This window comes from Phoca vitulina, unplaced genomic scaffold (genome assembly GCF_004348235.1).
Source record: "Phoca vitulina isolate PV1807 unplaced genomic scaffold, GSC_HSeal_1.0 scaffold22, whole genome shotgun sequence".
Lineage (NCBI taxonomy): Eukaryota > Metazoa > Chordata > Mammalia > Carnivora > Phocidae > Phoca > Phoca vitulina.
Window position 1 is genome coordinate 7,922,308 of NW_022589725.1, and position 7,703 is coordinate 7,930,010.

The window sequence follows — 7,703 nt, forward strand, 5'->3', positions numbered from 1 at the left end:
CCCACATCGGGCTCCCTGCTCAGCGGGGAGCCTGCTTCTCCCTCTCCCTCTGCCTGCCGCTCCCCCCTGCTTGTGTTCTCTCTCTGTGTGTAAATAATAAGTAAATAAAATCTTAAAAACAAAACAAAACAAAACCAAAAAACTTAAATCTTGCCATTTGCAACAACATGGATGGATCTAGAGGGTATAGTGCTAAGTGAACTAAGTCCATTAGAGAAAGAAAAATACCATATGAATAATTTCATGTGGAATTTAAGAAACAAAGCCAGCAAAAGAGACAAAAACAGACTTTTAAATAAAGAGAACAAACTGGTGTTTGCCAGAGGGCAGGTGGGGGGAGGGATGGGTGAAATAGGTGAAGGGGATTAAGAGTACACTGCCATGATGAGCACTGAGTTATATATAGAATTGCTGAGTCCATATATTGTACACGTGAAACTAATATAACACTACATCAGTTATACTGGAATTAAAAGTATCTGGCATAAAATAACATCATTTTACCATAAAACCCCTAAATTCTAATTTTATTTTTTTGTGTGTGTCAACCATGTGACAGTGCCCAGTAAAGCATTTATAAACCTTTCTTATGGATGAATTCACTGAGCCAACTTTGTCAAAAATTTTTAATACAGGTTTTTGGGTTTTTTTAGGAACACTGCAAGTAGTATAACCCAAGTCAAAAAATTGTTACTAAAATTTGTACATTTACAGTATAACCTTATTATTATTTTTATTAGTTAGAGACTTTAAAAAATGAATCTTATTTTCAAAATATAATTAATCTTACGAACATACTACATCCAACGGTGCACCTATCCTAATGAATTTACCGTCATAATAAACTGTAATAATTCCCTTAAACAAACTACATGTGTTATCTTGTACACATACTTGCATCTCCCTGTAATTATGCCTAGTAGTGTCTCAAGTTATTTTTGTTAATTACCGTTATTAGCAAAGTAAACACTTTTTGTTTTCTCTAGACTCCAGAAAACTAGAAGACAGGAAACAAGAACTATCTAGCTATTTTTCACCATTAGTTTACATTTAATATTATCTTTTTATATTTAAACACATCACCCATCTGGTTAATTTATAGCTATTTTAAATGAATAAGGAATAAATTACAAGTAGGTTTAGTGACCAAAGGTTAAAACTTTTTAAACTTAGAAAAGTGTCCTGTACCCAGAAATATTTATCCATGAACTCAAATTAACATTTGAGGCTTTACAAAAGTTAAGGATCTAAAAATTACAATTTTAGCTAAAACATGGTCTTTATGATTGGTACTGCTATAAAGATTATAAGATCGAAGCCCCTACAGGGTCTCAGCTTGAGCTGTGGCATAAAAGCATCCCCCGCCTGATTGGAAAGTCTGTTCCCCATTGTCCTTTAAGGGTGATAATATTGTCACTCCCTTTAATTACTCTGAGTCACACACCCGGTGAGAAGCGGGAGCTAGGCAGACAGAGATGAAAATGTCAGCATTATTGTTCATAAGAGCTAGATGAGGGAGGCAGCTCTGCACCCACCATTGGGAGGCCTCCCTAATACTAACACCCCCTGAATAGGGGCTGTGCCCACCACTGCCAGGGGCAGAGCTTTCATGAGACCCGACAGGGTTCTTTAGGAAGAAATGCCAGGGGCGCCTGGGTGGCTCAGTCATTAAGCGTCTGCCTTCGGCTCAGGTCATGATCCCAGGGTCTTAGGATCGAGCCCCACATTGAGCCCCACATTGAGCCCCACATCGAGCCCCACATCGAGCCCCTTCCTGCTCGGCGGGAAGCCTGCTTCTTCCTCTCCCACTCCCCCTGCTTGTGTTCCCTCTCTCGCTGTCTCTCTCTCTGTCAAATAAATAAATAAAATGTTAAAAAAAAAAAAAAAGGAAGAAATGCCAGCAAACTGAGGCATCCAGTGATCAGGGTGACATGCTGAGCTCTTAAAATACAAATGAATGTCAATTTTTGGTCACAGATTTCAGCTGAAAATTACCCAAGCATTCCGATGGCCAGGTAGGGAAATCCTGAACGGGCTTTCCCGGGCTAACACATGCTCAGACAAGGGAGCCCCAGAGATAGGCCAAGCTGTTCTTCCAGCTTCAGAAATGTCCCACAGGAATGAAGGTGGAGAAAGAAGATGGGGACCTACAGGCATCCAGGAGGACTCTTGCTGAATCGTCCCAGAAGGATTGGGGTTGAAAGTCAGAGTCAAGGGAGGCAGAAATGGTCAGATCGGAAAAGTCATCCATCATCTTGGAAGGGGGTGTGTTGCAGCTTCTTCACAAGACAATGACCAGACCCCTCACAAAGCTGCCTTCTCTGTGAGAGAGGAAAGATGGTGACAGACTTCTGATGGAGGAGCCAGAGGAAATGATCTTGGACACAAAACTTTATCCCCAAGCCTGGCTTAGAAAGACAGGACTTCCTGTCTTCAGGGGACAGTGCAGGCTCACTGGACTGGGAATTTATCAGCACAGAAGACTAGGCTGGACGTCAGTGGGGTTCCCCAATGTTTGGGACTAGGGAATACCCCAGGACCTTTATGTGTCTCTGAGGGAATAAGGACATCCAGCAACAATGGGGGAAGAATTTCCTAATAGTTCAATAAATGAGGGCACAGAGGAGATTATACTTAATTTAGCCAACATAAAGAAGTGAGACCTTTTCCCACCCTAGTTTTGTGGCGTAAGATGCATACCTGATATTCATAGGGGGTACTGAAGGAACCAGGCTTTACATCTGGATGCTGTCTTTGGCCAATATCCCAACAACTGTTGGGGCATCTCTGTAACAGAAAGGGTTCTCCCCAGTCAAGGCAGACAGCTTTTTTTTTTTTTTTTTTTTTTTTAATGAAAAAGGTCAGGTTTATGAATAAAGCTTTGACAATTAGAAAATCTCCAGGTGTCTTTGGAGCTTTCATGCTTCGGTGGCACAAACAGTGTGGTCCAGGGCCGTGCTTCTTGGAGAGCCCCCACACTTCTTGTAAAACCTAGATTTCTGTTTAGCCTGGCACACGTTTGGCTCTCAGCAAGTTCAGCTATCTTCTACTTAGAGTACATCTTGGGGCTAGAAAAAATCCACAAGGGCTTTGCCCTTAAGATACTCTCCGGTGGCTTTATTAGTGAGACCAGCCCCTTTGGGGCAAGGTTGGAACTTTCTGTCTTCCCCCAGGATGGGCTAACATAGGGCCCTCACCAGAGCAGGATATGCTGGGAGAACATCTTTCCTTTGTCAGCGGTCCTTAACACGGCGCTATTTTACCCACCGCAGGGGGCTTTTGGCAATGTCTGGACACGTTTTTGGTGGGCACCATTGTGTGTGGGGGGGTGTGCCGCTATCTAGTGGGGAGAGGCTTGGGAGCTGCTAAATATCCTACAATGTAAAAGGATGGCCCCTCACAGCAAAGAATTATCTGGCCTAAAATGTCCATCATGCTGAGGTTGAGGAACCTTGGCTTAAATCAAGCCTTTCCTACGGCATGTCTCACCATCTCTGCATCTCGGCTGCAGACCACGATGTGAATGGTGCTCCCAAGAGCTGTACAGTGCACAGCCCGCGTGACCGTCTGTGGTAACCCTGGCACCCGCAGGGGAAGATGGGAGCAGGCATGCGCGGGGGTGAGCCTGGCACTGCGCTCCCCCGGAGGAAGGAGAATGGGTGTGAGGTGGCAGAAACAGAGAAGGAAGGGGCAGAGGAGGAGGATGGACAATTGCTAGTTGCTCTCCAACAGCCGATGATTAGGGCAACAGAGGAGATAGAATAATCTACAGGGAAAATCATAACTCTGATAATTAACTGAGCATTCCAGGATAATGTTTCACTTCGGTTCATTCTCTTCCACCGTCCCGGCCGACTGTCTCGCGTCTTCACTTTTAGACACCTTGGGTTTTCCTGGCCAAGGTCATCAGACATTCCTGGCTCATTTCCTGGGCCTTCCAAGATAAAAAACGCAACACCTCTGTGATCTCATCATAGGTATGATTTTGGTTGATGGTGCAAGACAGATTTTTTTAAATTTGATAATCTGTCATCCTACTCCTGTATATGAAGGGGTCTTTAATAATGAGGAGTGGATGATGATGACAGCGCTAGTTTATCGATCTGGCGCAGCATGGGCCAAGAATCGCCCTGAGCACTTTCCAAATAATTTATTTCAACCTCCCGTCTCCCCATGTCATGACGTCAAATGACAAGTACAACGAAGTCATTCGACACGTTTAAGGTTGAGCAGGGGGCTTTGGGTGGCATGGTCCTTGGCCACTGCTTGTGCTATATTAAAACTGAAGATTCCGGGGGTTCAGAGAGATTTCATAAATCGCAGAGAGCCAAGGAGAGGGAGCCACGATTTGAAAGCAGGCCAGACTTGCCTCCAGCTTGTGCTCTTTATTACTCTTGTGACCAGGTAGGATATGTTAGCACATCTCCTAATTGAAAACCAGGCTTGTATTCACGGCGTAAATCCTATTTGTTCTTCTAGACCACCGGTGGGTACACCGTGGCCCGCGGCTTGGATCTGGTCTGCTGCCTGTTTTTGCAAACCAAGTTTTATTGGGACACAGCCACGCCCACTCGCTCACTGTCTGGCTGTTCTCTGCTACAGCGGCCGTGAGGGGTATTCCCGATGGAGACTAGATGTGTGGTAAAAACCTAAAAGATCTGCTCTCTGGCCCTTTATAGAAAAAGTCTTCCGGCCCCCGTTTTTGGCCGTAAGCTTGGTGAAGACAGAGACTGTGTGTTTTCTTCTCTTTGACCCCCTCCTCCCGCAGCACCAAGCCCAGAGACAGAAGCCAGTGCCGGACAATCAACTAGTAGCAAATTGAGATCGAGGTTTGTTGAATAAATGTGGAACTCATATAGCGGCTGGGTGGTCTCTGCTCCCATCTCGATAAATATTACGCACCAAGGACGTGGCAACACAAGGCTTTAAGCGCACGTTGTCTCACTTCTGCTCCTGTAACCACAACAAAGGACACGTACGACTAAGCTCATGTTTAATGCTGAGCAGGGTGCTTTGAGCTCTGTGGTGACCGGACGCGGCTCACTGAAGTTTATTCTAGAGGCTGCCCAGAGTAAGGCTAAGGACAGCTGCGAAGGGGACAGGAAAGGGCACAGGAAGGAGGAGGAGAAAGGTGGGGAAGGCGTCCCACGGTCAGGCGTGTGTTCAGGTATCCCAGGATCCCCGGTGACGAGTGTCCATGTGGAGGAGGTCCTCATGGGAGTGGAGGCAGAGTGACCGCAACCTCCGGACCCCCCCAGGGGCAGGGGCAGGCCCAGCTGTGGTGTCATCCCCTCCTCTAGCCACACTGCTCCTTCCTCAGTGTTCAGCCTAATCAAGGTTGGCCCCCAAGAGCAAGAAGTTCTGGAGAGGAGGCAAAAAGGACAGACAAGAAAGATCATTTTCTGAGCTGCAGAGGACAGGAGTTTCCTGAAAGAGAAAGCTTCAGTGGGAGAGGCAAGTTCTCACTTGACCCGAAAACCAGGTCAGTGCAAAAACCCTGCCTTCAGGCCTGGGAGGCCTTTAGAAAACACTGTCCCTCTTAGCTGCCTGACCCCGGGAATTTATTTGCATTTCCCAATAGTCTGATTTCTGGAAGACACGCATGAATGTCACTGTCCTCCTCCAAAAGTTGTTTCTCCCAGGAGAACAATGCACGTCTGGGTGCTGCCTGAATTTACTCCCCTCACATCATTAGTTTATGAGGATGTAGTCCAGGATTACCCTAGAATATGCTATGGACAGTGAAGACGTTGGTACCTCTGGAGTTATAGAGTGAACTGTCATTGTCCCTGTCCCTGCTCCTGATGTGTTGCTTGCCCTAAAAGGCCTGGTCAGTTTTGCTCCAGGACCAGGCCTTGCTGCCGTGGGTGGTAAGGCTGACTGGTGGCCCCTTGGACCCTCTCACACCACCCAGGAGCTTCTGGCTCATTAACCCAGAAGTGGTGCATCTAATCTGACCCCTTCCTGCCACACATGGCTAACGGGCCCTGCACACTGTTGATATTCAGTTGACGTGATTGAACTGAATTACTGGAAACTGAGCTTACGTGGAAGTCAAGATTCCACACAATCAACACTTGCCATTTGTACTCCATAATTTAAAACTAAAATATTTTTTCCGATGAACATTAGGTCCAGGATGTGAGTGGGAGTCAGGGGCTCCCCCTAATGCTACCAGCCCTGAAGCAGCCCTCCCAGAAGGTCTTAGAGCTCCCCACCCAGACCCCATGTCTCACTGACCTCGTGGACTCGGAGCTCCAAACTGTTGAGGTGGGTGTCCCTTGGCAGAGGGAGAGGGAAGCCTTCCTCAAGCTTTGCTGGAAGATAAAGAGCAGAGAGACATGGGCTGGACGGGGAAGGCTGGGGACACACGCTCATGGCCAGTGAGAAGGCAGGCTACTTCGAAATGTGGTCCGCTATTGGATTCAGGGCTGGTTTTCTGTTGGGGGGGGGCATGGAGATGTGAATGCCTGGTAAATGCAGCTTCTTCAGGAGGGGACAGATGTGGACAGCCAGCCTCCCTCAGCCAAAGGGGCCTGGGATGGGGCATGCAGTGCTTCTGACCAGACACTCATCCCAAGGACCACCATCTCCTCCCCTTTGTCTTTTCCAGGACAACTGCCCTGCTCTTATCTCATGTGGTAAAAGGCAGATGGTGAGGCCGGGGGGAGAAGGCCCTGGCATGGGAGGAGGTCAGCCAGGTTCTCGGGCAGCCACCGTGCCAAGCACTATTTCCATCAAGGTCACCTCGCAAGTCAGTGACCTAACCTGGACCAGAACCCAGGGGTACTAACTCCAGGTGTTCTCCAGGTGCAGCTTGGAATGCCCCTCCCTTGGCCTAACTCCCTGTGCTTTGGGACTCAACTTGACCCTCGCCTCCTGGAAGTCCGGACCGACCTCGGAGTCATGTTCAGTGCCCCCTCCTAGCTCCTGCAGCCCCCTGTGCTTCCTGTCACAGCATTTATCACACTGGTTGTCACTGCCTGTTCCATGTCTCCCTTCCCAACAGAGCGTAAGCTCTATGAGGGCAGGCTCACGGATTGCCAGGACCCTAGCCGGGGCAGAAGAGGGGCTCAGCTTGTTGACTGACTGACTGATCCATGAATCCTACAGAAAGGGTAGAATTGAACGTTTGCACGGGGCGGTCAGTAGCAGCTATTCTTTTTTTTTTTTTTAAGATTTTATTTTATTTATTTTAGAGAGCGCGTGCGAGCAGGGGGAGGGGCAGAGGGAGAGGGAGAGAGAGAGAATCCCAAGCAGACTCCGCGCTAAGCGTGGAGCTGGACGCGGGGCTCGATCCCAGGACCCCGAGACCATGACCTGAGCCAAAACAGAGAGTCAGACACTGAACCGACGGAGCCGCCCAGGCACCCCAGTAGCTATTCTTACCGTTGAGAGAGGGGTATAATGTGTGGAGCGCGTAGTAATTGAGGATGGCTTCCATCAGCTCCACCTGGAGTGGGGGGCGGGCAGAGTATAGGGAGCAAACGAGACATGCATGAAAACAGGAGTCTGAGGGAACAACGTCTCGCTGGCCCCCCGCCTCCAGAAACACCGACGTGCCAACCCACTAACAAAATGGGTTGACTGCGACTGTCACCACCACAAGTAGACAGCTCCTTATCCACAATCTCCTCAACTCCAATCTCTGGACTTCAGTTTCCATCAGTAGGTACAAGCTCATTTTATGGCAAAATATGACC